The sequence below is a fragment of the Euprymna scolopes genome, chromosome 34, assembly GCF_053919585.1.
Source record: "Euprymna scolopes isolate OS-2025 chromosome 34, ASM5391958v1, whole genome shotgun sequence".
NCBI lineage: Eukaryota > Metazoa > Mollusca > Cephalopoda > Sepiida > Sepiolidae > Euprymna > Euprymna scolopes.
The window spans coordinates 66710106-66728697 of record NC_136515.1 but is presented as its reverse complement, the minus strand read 5'-3'; the positions used below and the strand labels follow the sequence as shown (position 1 = coordinate 66728697).

The 18592-nt window shown below is 37.1% G+C and overlaps 1 protein-coding gene and 1 pseudogene across 18 annotated transcripts in view; one reads left to right on the top strand and one right to left on the bottom strand.

The window, feature by feature from the left end:
* LOC145259277 (teneurin-m-like) overlaps positions 1-18592 on the bottom strand; it is a 694747-nt gene that overhangs the window by 663033 nt on the left and 13122 nt on the right. The gene's annotated exons all lie outside the window — the stretch shown is intronic.
* Positions 9041-9204, top strand: LOC145259391 (U2 spliceosomal RNA; annotated as a pseudogene).

The following is an 18592-nucleotide window of genomic DNA, read 5'->3' as shown; positions in this document are numbered from 1 at the left end:
TTCATCTGCGCTATCACTGTTTATCTCTCTTTGTCTATTGTGTGTACAACCTCTCTCTCTATCTCTCTCTCTCTCTCTCTCTCTCCCACATACACACTTTTATATCTATATCTCGATACGTCTTTTTCGCTCGCTCCCTCTCACTCTCTGTCCATCCCTCTCTCTCTATGTTTTCGCTTAAAGTTCTCTTCTCTTTTTGTTCACCGTTTACGCGCGAATCTCCCCGTCTATTGAACTGCTTAATTTCGCCTCCTTTTACCGAATTCAAACTCCTGCCTCTTCTCTATGTTGCTATCGCAGTCTTTCTCTGTTTCTCTCTTTCTCTTTGTTCTGATCGCGCAATTTCTATTCTACTTGTAGCCTTCATACCCTCTTCCTCATCTTCTCTATCTCTTTTTTTCTTTATCACCAATCAAACCCCTCTCGTCTTTTGTCTCTATCTATCTTTTTGTCCGGAACACGCAGTTTTCTAATCTACTTGTAGCTTTGCTCTCTCTCTCTCTCTCTCCCTCTCTCTCTCTCTCTCTCTCTCTCTATCTATCTCTCTCTATCTCTCCATCTCTCCCCTTCCTCTCCTTCTCGTCAACCCAATCTCCCTCCTTTTTAGGTTTAAACACTTTACTTCATAAGCTCCCCTTTCCCCCTCTCTGTCTTTCTCTCACTCTCTTTTCATGTATTGTACGCGTAATAGCAACAATACTTAAACTCTATTCGCTTTTCTCTTTTTGCCATATAACCCCCCTCTCTCTCTCTCTCTCTCTCTCTCTCTTTATCTCGTTCTTTCATTCTGTGGAGAGAATGCACAATATTTCTCTCTTTTATTCGTTTTAAACTCTCTAACGCCACCTCCTATTTCTTCCTGCTCATATTTTCACCATAGATTTCATCCTGGCAACGACCATTGGTATTCGCTAGGATTTGGGTGATAATAAGCCTCTCTAGTGTCCTAGTGCATTTTTCTAGTGGAGGGCTGGGTCATCCCTCATTCCACGATAATTACACGCGCTATTATTATTATTATTATTGACTCACAAGGAGCTTTCACAAAGATCATCAAAGATTTCTCCTTGAAAACAACCTGTTGTGTTCCCTGGAAGCTAAGTGACAACACGCCTCCCCGGGTTTCCAGTACTCTCCACCTTTCGATAACATTTGCAAATAAATTTGCATTATCGCAAGAGCTGCTTGCCATTGATTTCTGGCTATTGGTTTTCACTGGAATTTGAGTGGTAATTAGCCTCCCCAAGGCCCAGTTCTCTTCGCATTTATCCGGCTGAGGCTTTCTTTCCTCCTTGATCGTACTTGGTTATTTGGTCTCAGTCTTTTTTTTTGGGGGGGAGTGATGTGGCATTGGAAGGGTGGAGGAGTGGAGGTTGGTCATTATTTTTATTATAATTACTAGTAGGGAGGGCGACCAACTTTGCCCAGGCTTAAAATACGCTTAAATATGATATTTTAGCTTGCCCAGATTACGTATATTTTATTATAGAGTGGCGATTTCAAAAGTGAAAAAAAGTATTCAGGTGCCATCAGCTAGAATCGAAACCGAAAGCAAAGCTATAGGATTCAAAGCCCATGACGTTACCACTGTACCACGCATATGAACCGATTAAAAATTTAAAATAAACTAATATAAATGTACAAAATGTTTAACGATTTTGCTTTCAATTTTGACCCATTTTTGACTCCTTACAAACGATTATAACCGGCTAAAGGCCCTTTAAAGAACGGTCTTTTAAAAAAAATCCAATCATTTGAGGTCCTTAGCGCCACTCTGCGACTTTTAGTTTCGGGGGAGATAGAGTTTGAAAATATGGAGAGAAACAGACAGCAGACATATAGCCTTTTATATATTAGATTATTATCATTAGTAGTAGTAGTCGTCGTAATAGTATGGGTGTAGTAATAATAGTAGTAAGAGTAGTATTAGTTGGAATAGTAGTAGTAGCAGTAGTCATCCTTTATGAATCGTCAACTCTTGAAACTTTCTATTGTGTAAGTGATTACCGTGATATATTACATGTGTGCCGCTTCCAATATTTCCGCCACGTGTTTGCATGACTGACAGTCAGTCAGAAAGTTCAAATATTAAAGAGATAGGGTTCCCATGATCATTTACCAGCAAACTATATATATCTATAGATAAGTAAGAATGCGTGTATAAAGTCAACACATTTTTAAGCTTTTTTCTTAGAACTGCACGCCTGTGGAACTCCCTTCCGTTTGCCTGTTTTCCAGCTGAGTACAACTTGGTTGACATCAAGTCCAACATAAACAAATTCTTGATGAACCGCCCCCTTAAGTAATCCAATTTACCAAATTTTCATTACTAACGATTACCACGATATCATCCCATTGATTACTGTACAATCAAAAACCCTTATCCTCGAGTGACCCCCGGGCCTTGATAAGTGGTGCCTCCTATGTAAAAAAAAAAAAATCTACAGACATGAAATTTGGTAGATTGGGTATTCAGTCACATGGAAAAATTTATAATCCGCTTTCATCCGGAAAAAAGGGAGGGTAAGGGTTCAAATTGAAAAATTGGTACTTGGGGGGGGGTATCGGATTTTTATCTGTTTTCAACTGTTTCACGACTGTGCATGCGCGAATCATTCACATGGAAGCTTCCTTATGTTAATAATAAGTAGGGTTGAAAACATTTTAAAATTATAGCAAGCAGGCTTAATGATTAACGTATTAGACTTAGTGGATTTAGGTTTTGTTTTCAATCGTAGCTTGAGTATTTTTTTTAACTTTCAAGATGTGAACTCTTTAGAAAAAAAAAACTATATTCCTATACGCATGTCTCAGGGTTTTTTTTTCCGTTTATTACTTCATTTTTTTAAAAGGAATTTACCGTTACGTTTAATACCGGGCAACGCCGGCGACATCTGCCAATGATCATTAAAACAATAAACATCTCCATTGAAATTTGCAAGTCATTCGGATCTCAAACGGTTTCCATTTGCTTTTTTTTTTTTTAAATACTTAAGGTTCACTCTCTACCAAGGCCAAAATCCATTTAAGGATAAAGGTCAATCATACTGTGAATTATATGATGGAACAAATTGTTAGAGGAAACGAAAACGATGTTTGATACATTTAGAAGACTTGGAAAAAGACAATGTTATAATCGATAGGGAAGTATTCCCATGGTAACATGTGGGAAGTTTCAAGAAAGCAACTCTGTTCATGACTGGTGATTCAATGTTTCCCAGATTAAAATACTTCGGAGGGAGGCTAATTGCTACTCAAATCAGAGAGAAAAACAGGGTTTATATAGTTTCTAAAAGGATTTGGAAAGAATTTACAAATAAATTGTTCATCCAATTTTTTCTGAATATTTACAAATATTTGTATTTAATATAATCTTTCGGTTTGCATTGTCCATCGTTTTTATCGATTCTGATGTTTTTCTGGAGATTTTATTTTTTTTACTTGATTTTTTTTTCGGTTTCGTCTGGCTTTTATCTCTTAAGTTTGAAATCTTAGATTTTGTTCATGCATACTATGTCTATTTGTCTTGAAAAGCTGTGTAAAGTTTGTTTTCTCTGTAACTGATAATTTTTTTTTACCTAAAGAAACAATTTAAAAAAAAAATCTTCATGAAAAATTGCGTATCTTGCGAATCTGGGATTGTTTTTATAGCAATGATATCTTATTTGCCAAAGCCATAAGTAATCTAAAGATGCGAATCAACTTTCTCTTATTACGGTCACCGGATTTGTATTAAATCTGAGTGACAATGGGACTAACTAGGAATTCAATACTCTTTGATCTTCGATTCCATAAACCATATTTATGTCACTGAGAATTATTATTTTATTATTATTATTATTATTATTATTAGTAGTAGTAGTAGTAGTAGTAGTAGTAGTAGTATTAGTAGTAGTATTAGTAGTAGTAGTAGAGAAGGGGCGCTCGGTTTTGCCCGGACTTAAAATACGCTTAAATATGACATTTTAATTTGTTCAGATTTCGTATATATTATTATAGAATCGTTATTTCAAAAAAAAAAAAAAAAGAACAAAGTTATTTGGGTGGCATCAGCTAGAATCGAAACCGAAAGCAAAATTATAGCATTCAAAGCTTGTAACGTTACTACTGTACCAAGGTGACACGCATATGAACTGACTAAAAATTAAAAAAATATACTACGATGAATGCGCATCATGTATAACGACCTTTTTTCAATTTCGACCAATTTTTGACTACTTAAAAACAATTTTATGCGGTCCCCCCCCCAAAAAAAAACGGTCCATAAAAAATCCAATGATTTGAGGTCTCTAGCGTTGCTCTACATCTTTTAGTTTCAGGAGAGATAGAGTTTGAAAATATGGAGACAGACAGACAGACAGACAGACAGACATACAGTCTTTTTTCTATTAGACAATTATTATTATTATTATTATTATGATAACCTTCTAAATGTAGTGCTTCCTGATTTTATTCCGCCAGAATGGATCGGAAAGATTTCAAATTGCATTAGTATGATGATTGAACTTATGCATTTACGACCTGAAATTTTCATTCGTCAGTTGCCGAGATTGATGGTGCGAGACTCTAAGAAAGCAACGCCTGTCATAGACGTGTGTCAGAAGCAGAGCTAGGCCGCATAAATTCTTCAAATGCAGGACAAAATGAACCAATCAACATTCACCAGTGCCTGTTGAACGTTAAAAAATCCGATTCAGTTGATGTCAGCACAGTTAGGAGATGGGTTTGTCGATTTCGGAATGGTGACATAGAGCTATCAAAAGAGGTTGACATGGGCATCAAAAGAGGCTGAAAGAAACGCGTTGCGAATGTGGAGACTACGTAAAAAAATAAATTCCAGAACATAAAAGGTCGCTCGTTTTAATGATACCACTCAACTCTTTGTAGCTCTTCAACGTTTTAGTTTTTTTTTTAGTTAAAAAAATAGGACGCCTTATTTTGAAACGACCCTTGCCTGTTAAAATTGTCACTTGGAGGATGGAATAGTACTTTTAAAGGATTTAGAACGATGTTTGATACATTCAGGGGAAGAATCGGTACTTGTGCACTTTAGTGCCCGTTTTGACCGTTGCAGGTTGAAGTGAAGCAGCCGACTACGGAAAAGTAAGCTGAGAAACGTTGTTATAGAATATAGACGGAAGTTCTGCTATATGCTTTATGCTAGAGACAAAGGATTTCCAATTTTTTTTCCTCACGTAAATTCGCTAAGCAGATCGCGGTTGCTTGCACACTCTTTTATTTCATTATTTCGCCTCTTTCTACATCCTCCCCACATGATCTGTGGTAGCCCTAGTCGTAGGGTCCACGAAATTGTGGCTGTGGTTAACTGTAAGATGTTTTAAACTCTTTCTTTTCCTTTCTTTTTTTCTTCTTCCAATTTTTACCGTCCACTAGCGCCCCTTTTTGCTCACTCGGTATAATCCGTCGTTCGCCGGGCGTTGTCGAGTAAAACTCACTGAATAAAACGGGTACTAAAATGCAGAAGTCGATAGATATTTGTTGACACATGACTTGAAATTGAGCATGTCGTAGTCTATAGTGAAGTGTCCTGTTCTATGAGTTTTGGAAGCAAAACCTGTTCGGGGAAGTTCCGTCTCATTTTATTTACACACAGATAAACGGCACACTTCTTCGTAATGTTGATAGAAGAAACTTCCTTTTACTGAGCATATTTTATAGATTTCATAATACACCTTGTCCCAAAAGAAGGTGACGAATGTTAAAATTTAATTAACTTCCTTAATATTAAAGTTATGCTTACCAATTTTCACATGTAGATAGATAAGCCTCTTCGTGATTATTGATGATGTAGTATACATATTTCAAGGCTCCATCAGTCTTTGACGGACTATGGATGTCAACGAAGGGGTGCCTGCACGTGAACTTTCTTTATGGCAGATGCGCAATCCCAGGACACACCTCTACTGAGTCGACATTGATATGATATACAATAAAATCGTGTTGACACACCGGTTCTGGTTAGATCACCGAAGATAAGCAACGTTGAGTCTGGTTAGTACCAGATGGATGACTATTTTGCAATTCTAGGCGCTGTACGTGCTCTCAAAATTCTGAAGATGGCGTTTATCGTCGAAATATTAATTGTAAACAAGTAAATATATTTTATTTTCATATATATATATATATATATATGAGAGGTGTGCAATAAGTAATGCCCCTGAACCACTTCTAATTGTCCGATCGAGCTGAAATTTTGCATGTGCAATGATTTATATCTCTAAGGGTTATGTAGCTAATTACAACTCTGAACTAATTGTCGTTTCTGTTTTACATGTGTTTGAACTGAGTCAGGTGTGAAATGGAGCCTGTTGAATGTCGAGCAGTGATCCAGTTTTTGTATTTGAAAGGACGCACACCACAGGAGACTTTTGATCAAATGAAAGAAACTTATGGTCATAATGCCCCATCATATGACCTTGTAAAACGCTGGCATCGTGAATTCAAACATGGCCAAAAGTCTGTGGAAACAGATCCCAGACCTGGTCGCCCCATTCTTCCATTGATGAGGCATCTGTCCGTCAATTGGAGGTTGCCCTTTTGGAAGATCGGCGCATTACTATTCGCCAAATAGCCCAAGATATCAAGGTTAGTACAAGATCTGTGGAAACTATCATTCATGACCATTTGCATATGCATAAGGTGTCTGCCAGATGGATTCCCAGGTTGCTCACACCATTCCAGAAGCGAGAACGCGTTGAGTGCTCGAGGATGAATTTGGAGATGTTCCAAGAAGATGAGTCAAAGTTTTTTAAAAGACTGATTACACAGGATTAAACCTGAGTCCATCACTATGATCCAGAGAACAAATCCCAGTTAATGCAGTGGAAGCACTTGGACTTGCCACTTCCAAAGAAGGCAAGGGTGCAGCCCTCCGCGGGCAAGGTCATGCTCACAGTCTTCTGGGACCAGGACGAAGATGTGATGACAAATTTCCTGGCAAAGGGTACCACAATTACAGAAGCCTATTATGCTTCACTTTTGAGGAAATTAAGGGAATCTATCAAAATCAAGAGACGGGGAAAGATAAGAAAACGTACCCTCTTCCTGCAGGACAACACTCCGGTCAACAACTCGCATGTCACCAGATCGGAAGCATGAGTGTGTGGGTATGAAATCCTTCCCCCTCCTCCCTACTCTCCTGACCTTGCACCCTCTGCCTTTCACCACTTCCAAGCCATGAAGCTGTTTTTGAAAGGAAAGCGGCTCCCAGATGATGCAGCCTTGATTTCTGAAGTCACATCGTGGTTGGAGGACCAACTTAAGGTGTTCTACAAAAACGGTCTCCAGAGCTGCATCAGACGATGGTAGAAATGCATTAATCTGGGTGGTTTCTATGTAGAGAAAGACTAATAACTGTGCCAAGTTTCGTTGCTCTACTGCTATGGGAAGTGGGTCAGGGCCATTACTTATTATATATATGTGTGGGGGGCGTGTGTAGGGGTAACTAATTATCACACTTCAGAGGCTGCTGGAAGATAAGGCTTAATGAGTGTACGGTAGACAAGATCGTAGTAATCGTTATTAGTGGAAATTTGGTAAATGGATCACTTAAGGGGAACGACTCATCAAGAACTTGTTTACGTTGGACATGAAAACAACCATATTGTACTCAGTTCGAAAGCAGAAAAACGCAACAGGCTTCCACAGGCGTGCAATTCTAAGCAGCTTGATTGATGGAACCTACGTTTAGGTTTAAGCAGAAATAAAAGGTGGGGGTATATTATTTAAAGTGGTTCCAGCTAGACCAGTTTTTTTGTGTGAAAGTTTGCTAATATATATATATATATATATATATATATATATATATATATATATATATATATATATAGTTGAACCTCGTGATACGGTGGCCCCGGAGATTCGGTTTTTTCAGGTTACGATGTGGTATACGATATTTCTCCGGCCCCTGGTTACGGTATTTGCTTTGCCCTACGTTGTGATTTATACTATTATCTGATTATATACATGTGTATTATATACTGTACTGTATTTTGGTACTAATTATTTATGGTGGCGGGGTTCTACTATATATAAGCCTAACCATTAGCTTAATGGCGTAGTTCTTACATGCAAACAATCGGGTTTTGAATCATCGAGTTAAGTTAACTGTCTGTGTTTTGGTACCATCTATCTATCAAGTTCTATATGTATATCTCTCTTTCAATTATCATTATATATATATATATATATATATATATATATATATATACGTATATACATACACATATACATATATACATACATACACACACACACATATATATATACATACATATATATATATATATATATATATATACATACACATATATATACATACATACACATATATATACATACATACACATATACACATATATATATATACATAGACATATACATATATATATATCCATACACATATACATATATATATACATACATACACATATAGATATAGATATATATATATATACATACACATATACATACATATATACATACACGCATATATATATATATATATATATATATATATATATATATATATATATATATATATATATACACACGCACACAGGGCAAAAGTAACGGAAGAATCCGAATGACAGAAGAAATGTTGAATTGTGAGATTACTTGAATTGTTGCACCCTTAAAATCCTTATCTGCATTAACTCCACGAAAAAAAATCAATCAACTTACAGTAAAGACTTTGATTCAGAAGGGTGTGGAAAAAAACAAAAACATAGCTCTTGTTTTTCTATGCGCGTGTGCGCGCTGATGTGACTGTCGTGAACTCACTATTGAAAATATCGTCGTTTAACCAAGGAAATTCGTTTATTTTATTTTTTACTTTATCTCATGTAGCGCGTCACGCTTTCCATGAATATTTCGTTTACTGAGGTGTTCTTGTTTTTTCTACTGACAAAATGGCGGCGTGTTTTATATCCCCTGATAGCCACAATAAAGCAGTCATAGGCCCCTTCCGATCGGCCTCTTGATTAGGACCCGTCTAGATTCAGTGTTCAGATCTTGAGTTACTTCTTCTTGGCCTTTTGGCCAAGATCAAAGTGTAGCATCTGCTCCGGCAGATACTGCAAGCTATGACTAGCTATGACTAGCAAAGACCAGATGTGGGGGCAACCCCACATGGCTGACCTTTAACCAGCTCCCATTTCCCACCTCTCGGGAGCTGGTCCCCTTTTTCCCTTCCCCCTCCCTTCACTCCTCACATTAAAAATCGGCCTTGTGCCTAATTTGCTCGGTGGGGGAGCAAATAAATACCATCTGTTCCGGCAGATACTGCAAGCTATGACTAGCAAAGACCAGATGTGGGGGCAACCCCACATGCCTGACCATTAACCAGCTCCCATTTCCCACCTCTCGGGAGCTGGTCCCCTTTTCCCTTCCCCCTCCCTTCACTCCTCACATTAAAAATTGGCCTTGTGCCTAATTTGCTCGGTGGGGGAGCAAATAAATACCATCTGTTCCGGCAGATACTGCAGCAAAGACCATATGTGGGGGCGACCCCACATATAAGACCTTGGTCAATGTAGGGGAAACCCTTCATACCAATTGTCACTATCCAGCTCCCTTACTCCCCGGGGAGTTGGTCCCCATTTCCCCTTAACTCCTCACATTAAAAACCGGCCTTGTGCCTAATTTGCTCGGTGGGGGAGCAAATAAATACCATCTGTTCCGGCAGATACGGCAAGCTACGACTAGCTATGACTAGCAAAGACCAGATGTGGGGGCAACCCCACATGCCTGACCTTTAACCAGCTCCCATTTCCCACTTCTCGGGAGCTGGTCCCCTTTTTCCCTTCCCCCTCCCTTCACTCCTCACATTAAAAATCGGCCTTGTGCCTAATTTGCTCAGTGGGGGAGCAAATAAATACCATCTGTTCTTCAGATGCTGCACTTCATTTTCTTGTTCTCTTTCGGTGGAGGAGAAATCCTTCACGACTGAGACAATTTTTATTTTTGTACCTTTTCTCCACGTTAAAAAACGACCCTGGTGTCTAACTCTGTCCCGTGGGGAGGCATAGTAAATAGGTACTTCTTTTCTATTCCGCTGACTGTCACACCCACCCACACTCACACACATTCCCCATACCCATCTTAGCAGCAGTAAAATAGCGTAAAGGTGAGAAGCGAGTTTCAATCCTGGCTTGAGGTAGTTGCTGGTCCAGCTGCATCGAGTACAGCGAAACAGTACTCTATATGGATGACTATGAATGCTCTCTATCATGGGTTGAGCATATTGGGGAGCGAAATAACAAACTGTCGTAAGTGAAAAAACAAAAACAAAAATAAACAAATAGAGCTTAGGCGTTTGGACAATGTTTAATCTATTTCTCTTCCCCGTCTCAGTAGCGTAACAGAGAGAAGCACTGACTGTCGCCTGGACTGTCGCGTTTCAATCATGGCTTGAGGCAGTTGCTGGTCTAGCCGCACGGAGGAGCTGTAATACAGCAGAACAGTAATGTATGTGGATGACTATATATATATATATATATATATATATATATATATATAGAGAGAGAGAGAGAGAGAGAGAGAGAGATAGATAGATAGATAGATAGATAGATAACCTTCTGATGGGTTTTCGAGATTATGTTTTATTTCATAATCTAATGAACTTTTTAGAAGATAAGAGAATGGACATTGGATTTACTTTCGGTGGACGCGTAACCCTCGGTTTTCTCAAAATTGTCACTGACTCTTCGCATTTTCCGAACGATGTTTCTGGCAAAGAGGAACAATTGCTGTTTTCTATCCTGGAATCTATCCATCTAACGGTCATCGTTGACTAGTTTTTAACATGAAGTGGAATTATTTTATTCTCTTACATCAAATGTCTTCCTGTCTTTTTTAGATCAGTTTATATATATATAGGGTGGCCCATAAGTCAGTTTTAAGCTTGAAAATCAAATAACTTTTTTTTAAATGACTGTATTTAATTAATTTCTTTTTATTTCACAGTTTATATTGTGAAAATTTGTTCTAACTTAATTACGAAATATAATGTATCTTAAGTAGCCTTCATTCTCGGCTTTGCAAAGTCGAGATATTTCAAAGCTATTCTTTATGAGGGTTCTTAATATCGGAAGTTGTGGGGAAAGAATTTCCTGCGTATGTTTGCCTTAAGTTCCTGGATGCTTCGAGGCTTATTTGCACACACTTTGTCTTTAAGATATCCCTAAAGCCAAAAGTCTAGTTCTGTCAAATTAGCTGAACGTGGGGGTCATTCAAAATCGAAATTAAAATAGATGTTTCGATCCTGAAACATCACAGTTAACAACTGCATTGTTGCTCTAGCTGTATGTGCAGTTGCTCCATTTTGTTTGCCACCAATACCCTGGCATGTTTACTAACTAAGGTTGAACAAATTCAATAGCATATCTTTTAAGAAAATATTGAACATTGAAATGGCGCATATAAGATCTTTGCATTGCAACAATTGACCGTCCATTTTCAAAGTGAAATTCAATTATTCCCCGCCGTTGTTCTATGGTAAACTTATCTATACAAAATAATTTCCAAAGATTTTATTTGATAATTCTGAAAAGAGAAATTAAAATATATTATAGAAAAAAAAGTTATTGAAATTTTAAAATGTATAGTTACTTATGAACCAGGCCGTATATATATATATATATATATATATATATATATATATATATATATATATATATATATATATATATATATAAACAAAAAAAAACAGGCATGCAACGGATATACTAATGGGATAATAAAGCATGCCTTTTGTTTACACGGATTTTGACCTGGGAGTTATACTGGTTTCATCTGCTACTAATTACGGGAATAAAACCCTACCGTCATTCAAACTCCTCGGCTTAATTCACAAACAACATTGACCGGAAAAAATATACTGAGGACACTGCCAATGCTGATGCAAATAAGACGGTCTTCCTCTACGGTTCTAGAAAATAACACACACCAGGAAGTATCGTAAACATCGTCTTCCGCCAAAAGAGGAAATGCTTGGGATAGTATCAAGTGTGCAAGTGATCCTCCGATGCATGTTTATTCCAGTTTGGGGAAGTAACGACGTTTTACAGTTTCATTCACGAGCTTTTGGCATCCTCCTACATATAACGCCTGCCACTCCCAAATTGTCACCCATCTGATAATAGCCAAACTCAACGTTGTTTAACTTCAGTGATCTAAAGTGAACTGGTGTGTCAACAGGGTTACACCGTATATGGAGAGTACCTATTTACTATGCCTCCCCACGGGACAGAGTTAGACACCAGGGTCGTTTTTTAACGTGGAGAAAAGGTACAAAAATAAAAATTGTCTCAGTCGTGAAGGATTTCTCCTCCACCGAAAGAGAACAAGAAATAGAAGTGCAGCATCTGAAGAACAGATACTACACTTTGTTAGAGTAGATTGACACATCTAAGCGCTGTCCGTTTTCATAATTTTCTCTGGGAGCTTTTGAAGCCATAGCAGTTCCGTTCTTTGTTCAGGAAACGCTATTATTCCAAGTCTAATACGATCGTCTGTTTATCAATTCCTGTCACTTGTATATAAATAATTAAATAAGCTTGTAGCTAGATAATGAAAACATAATTAAAAAATTGACTTCCTGTTAATGACGTGCCACAGCGGAGACAATCTGAGATTAAACTCCGCTTTATTAGCGCAAATCTGTTGCGACTGTTCGGTACACACCGTGGGCTTGCTCTCTACCTGACGAGCTAGCAGGACATCCGAGGATAATCTCGGACCATTTCCGTATAGGTTTCGTAAAAGGACATTTTTATTTATTGCGTGCGATTTTTTTGTAATTTATTGAATATACGAGGTGCCTGCCATAAGTAATGCCTCATATTTTTCTTATTCCTCTAGGATATATCTGAGGGGATCCCAAACTGTATTTTTATCGTAACTGAACTGATGCATTCAGGTACTGAACGTTTCATCTCTCTGTTGTAGATATTGACGGTTTGAGACTATGAGAAATAGTATAGATAAATTTGTGCTAATTTTTTGGAGTAAATATTAATCCTTATTATTCCCTAACTCTGCATCTAACATTAGCATTACAATAGTTAGGTCGATACAAAATTTGAGCCAGATCAACATAGCAGTTTCTGAAAAATCTTCTTTGGTATGTATTATATTTTGGTGACGAATGTATATTAATCTCTTACTTTGCATCTAAGAATTACCGCAATACTTCGTTCACACCACCTAATCATAATAAAAGTCAGTACAATAAATTTAAGCCTGATCGCTCCATACTGGGTTTTTGTATCCCAGCTCGGCATTGTGGTTAAACTAAAACGATATATGTACCTCTCTCTCTCTCTCTCTCTCTCTCTCTATATATATATATATATATATATATATATATATATATATATATATATATATATATATATATCGGCTAGTCTGGTAATAAAACTTTTCAAATGCACTTGTGATATTACATTGTGTAGAAATGGTAACTTTGGTGAAAATCGGACTTTTCCATATTTTTTCCATTATTGATTTCCAACAATTATCGGAGGCATTCCGGTATAAAAGCTATCTAAGAACACCCCATCAGGTACACTTGTGTGAATCTTTTTTTTTTAATCGACCCAAAATTGGAGTTCATAGGGAACTAACTCAGAGACAAACGGACAGAGTTCTTTTCATATAAGAGCACACACACACACACACACACACACACGCACGCACGCACACACACGCACACGCACACACACATAAATATTGGATTTGTAAAGATATATGATAGATATTGGTGTCAGTAATTTTCTAACATGGTAAAAAGAACGAACCTACTTTCTTTGCAGCGACCTTGGCAATGTCTTCAATGCATTTGTCTCATTAATAAACGAAAAGTTACGACTTTACTCATGGCTGCGAAGAATTACAGTTTCAGGTATTAATTGTGCTAGTCCACAAGCGATACCCCCCTTCTCATCCGGAATTAGCTATATAAAAAGGGATAGGCGTTATTAGTTTTAATTTGAACTCTTTACGACACATCAACCTTTTTGGAGCATTTCAATTGGAAGCAATGAACACAGCGTCACAGATTACATTGTTTCGGATTAATAGAAATAAAGTCAATACTTCACACATAGCTGTGAAAATGACGTTTTTATATACGATCATCCGCTAAACAAACACAATAAATCCGATCGCTCGGTTCTATAGTTCGCGCAGGTATGTATTGGGACATTAACGCACGCTCCTTTAAAAGTAAAACAGCTTCATCAAAAGTGTTTAATCAGCAGGACGTGGCATCCCAAGATAAAGATCGTCGTGTTTGATGAACGTGTCAAAGAAAAATCTTAAAACTACGACGAGACTATGTAGCAAAATATGTCACGGAACACAAAATGTCGCTCGTTTTAATGGTACAACTCTCGTCTTCTTAGCTCTTCACTACTTTATTGTTTAAGTAGATAGATGCCAGAAGGCCTCTTACTCTATTAGTTTCTTCTCTCGAACTGCTAGTTTGTTTGGAATTTCCTCCCTGTTTTCCTCCTTCTCTGCCTGCAGAAGGCGTAATGTATTGGGAACAGATATCTCGCTGCTCAACTTTCACAATCCTCTGACACGATCCCAAATAGTAGCAAATGGTAGCACCTTACGTTCCCCATGATAACGTGCCTTGTTTTGGATGAAATAGAGTAAACATTTTAAAAAGTAACTCTACGTAATCGAAGACAATTTGCTCGTAAAATAATATAAAACCGCTGATATGTCGTAAAGCAAAGAGTTCAACTGAAAACCAACTAATCTGTTTTTCATAGTTTTCAATTTATACCGCTTCATTCTAGAATAGATTATACATTTGTGTATTGATATTTTTTTTAGGATTGAAACCATTATCTTCAGCAATGCTTATTTGGAACCGTAGAGATTCAACGCCTCTGTCCACTGCGCCACGGGCCCCGAAGTTTTTATGAAAATAGCGGTTTCAATCCTACCCAAAGCTGACCAGAGAAATAGTTGGCCAAAACGTGGTTGGACAACAACAGATATGGAAGGCAGTAATTACAGTGACAAGACTCTATCCTGGCGCGGTTGACCAGCCGAAGAAGGCCAGAGGAAGAGTTGGCTGAAACGTTGTTAAACAACAACTATAAAGATGAATTGGCAGTCCGCAATAAATAAATAAATAAATAAATAATAATAATAATAATAATAATAATAATAATAATAATAATAATAATGCACAAATTATGAAACCTCATCTCCAAGGATGTCAAAAACAAAATAATATATAAGAGTAAGCACTGTATGTCACTTAGGGTGCTCTCATTTGTCAGTGAGTTCCCACGGGACAATGATGCAAGTTTGTTTTGTACGAGAACAATAATTACTTTTTTAATAAAAATTTGAACTTCAAAATAAAAAAAAAATAAAAAAATCACACACACACACACACACACACACACACACACACACAAACATATTCGTGTCTAACATTGCCCTCGTGCCCAGGTAAATCAATAAATCATAATAGCATATTCCCATCAAAGGGCGTGAGACATTGTGGGATCGGCGTGCGTAGTTGGCATCAATAAACAAGAAATGTGACGTTACAGCTTACGCAACTTAGATGAATTCAAAATAAGAAAGTAATTATTAATAAGCAGTAGAAAGCTGGTGGGAGGAGGAGTACAGGCGGATACCCATCTCGAAATGACGGATGCACCTGGAGGGGTTAAGAATTATAAATTTACCGAAATTTGTTTCAATTCACTTCACTTTAAAGGCGGCCACCTTCATTAATGTATTGCTATGTATATTCTTGCGCCCCACTCTAAAATTTTAACATGAAATTGTTAGAAAGGTAAATGTAATAATTATTGCGAAATAAGTGTAAAAGGATATAGTTTTTATCGTCTTTATTTGATTACAGTTAAGCACACACACATACATACATCATTTGTAGACATTTATGCTGACGACACTACCATTTATGGTACCACATCTAAGACAGTAAACGAGCAAGTTCTCTCCAATTCTCTCTCCTCTGATCTTGAGCACGTAGTACAATGGGGAAAGGAGTGGCTGGTTACTTTTAATGCATCTAAAACCAAGCTTCTCTCTTTACATCATCAACATTCTAATTCACATTTGTCATCAATTGAAATGAATGGCTCTCGTCTTCAGGAGGCCTCAAGTTTTGACAAGCTTCTGGGCTTGACCATTACTCCTGATCTTAAATGGAACACGTATATCAAATCTGTTGCCAAGGCCGCTGGAAAAATGGTGGGATCTTTCTATCGATCCAGTAGATATCTCACTGCTGATGCTATTCTCTATCTATATAAGAGCCAGGTACGTCCAAGGATGGAATACTGTTGCCACATCTGGGCAGGAGCTGCTAGAAAGAACTTGTCCTGCCTTGATAGAGTTCAAAATAGACTTCGTAGCCTCGTAGGAGATGTCCTTTTCTCCTCCTTGCAACCTCTATCTCACAGAAGAGATGTTGCGAGTTTGTCTCTGATGTATCGTTATTTTCATGGAAAGTGTTCAACTGAGCTTCAATCTATGGTCCCCCCTCGCCAAACTTTCACAAGAAACACTCGTCTAGCTGTAAACACTATCAATAATTTCCCCCACTCTTTATCTGTGCCTAAACCTAAACGTAGATTCCATGAACAAAGCTTCTTTCTTAGAACTGCACGCCTGTGGAATTGTCTTCCGTTTTCCTGCTTTCCGGCTGACTACAATATGGTTTTGTTCAAGTCTAAAGTAAATAAGTTCTTGATGAGCCGTTCCATATAAGTTATTAAATTTACCAAATTTTCATTACTAATGATTACTATATTGACCAACTTCTACTGTACACTCTTTAACCCTTATCCTTGAGTGGCCTCTGGGCCTTGATAATGTGGTGATGCCTTTGTAAAAAAAAAAAAAAAAATATATATATATATATATATATATATATATATGTATGTACACACATATACGTGTGTGTATGTGTGTGTCTGTTTAACTGTATACACACATACACATATGTGTACAATGTGTTTATATATTTATATGCAATGGGTTCACTTCTGAACCTATCATGAATACTTTGAAACAGCTTTTATGTGCAATAGTGCCTAGTGTGTGCTATATTTAGTTTAGAAACCTTCATAAAAATTGAGATGCCTCAGATTTAGCTGTGAAATTTAAACAATACGTATTATGTATCGATCACTAAATACTGTCAAAATTTAAAACATTTAAATCCTTTTTTAGAGAACAAATTTCCATTTTAAAAATTCAAATAGTTGAATTAAATTCAATCCCCTGCTCGTTAGATACTAGTTCAGCAAGAACCACAGTATTTTTTTTTTAAATTTTAATTAATTTTTTTTATTCACATTCACCCCCATCCATTAACAAGGCATATCGCTATTTGGGACCATGTCTAAGAATTATTTACAAGATATTGATTTGTGTTACAGTTAAATGTCTGCGTATCAGTACAATCACGGAAACAGGTAGCAAGGAGGGAATTCCAAAGTGTAGCTGTTCGATGGAATAAACTATTAGAATAGGAAGTTTTCTGACATTTAGGGACCTCAACAGTGAATAGATTTGATTTTGCTGCTAAGCGGGTTTGTCAGGGATATGTACGTCGAGGGGGCACAATTGCAAGGAGTTCATCAGAGTACATTCCATTAAAATAATTGTAAAAAAGGCACAGAATGCAACATTGCAGAGATGCGACAGGGGTTGGTGCTTAGTTGACAAAGTGGGATCTATTAGATTGAAGACTTTTTTTCTTAATCTTTCTTAAGCTTAAGCCTTCAAAATTAAACCCGTTCTAGAACGGAAATCATGTGATTGATTTTGATCAAAATTTGATTAAGGATTCTACATGTAAGGATCAGAATCACTATATATTGATTGTAATCCTCGTAGGGAGACATTAAACAAATTGAAACGGAGGGATTCATTTAATCTGTTCTTCATACATTTCATGCTAATCCGATCAATCTGTTGCTGCCATTCGTTTCCCCGATATCTCTCTCGTTAGATTCCTTTCTAGAAAGATCTCAGATTCTTATAGAATCCTATAGGTTTCTGTAAAACTAACAGGACTCGAACTTGACGCATACAGGTTGTTATTGTCTCGTTAATCGATTAGCCACCGTCACGGATAGATATTCATCTAGTATTTGTATAAAATACGATGTGTGAGGATTTTCTCGTATTATTTTGATTTGGATCAAAATTTAAATACGGATTCTAGACATGAGGTTTAATAGCATTATATGTTGATTTTAATTTTCGTGGACGAACATAAAATTGCTTTAAATCTGTTAACACATATGTCGAATTAATTTTATCCGTTCTGGGGGGGAGTATTGTTTAGGTTAATAAATAAATCTTTGTAATTATTCGTCCTAGCTGTAGTTTGGTCTATTTAAAGCTATCTTTATTTCTAGAAGCGGCTTAGCATTGCGAAACACTCGAGGGACATGTTGTACGTCTAGCATGAGAGGAAGAAAGGCGAACTGTTTCACGTTTCTCCAAAAGAAGAACTTGTAGCAAACTGTTAAATACGGATTCTTCGTGCTTATCAACT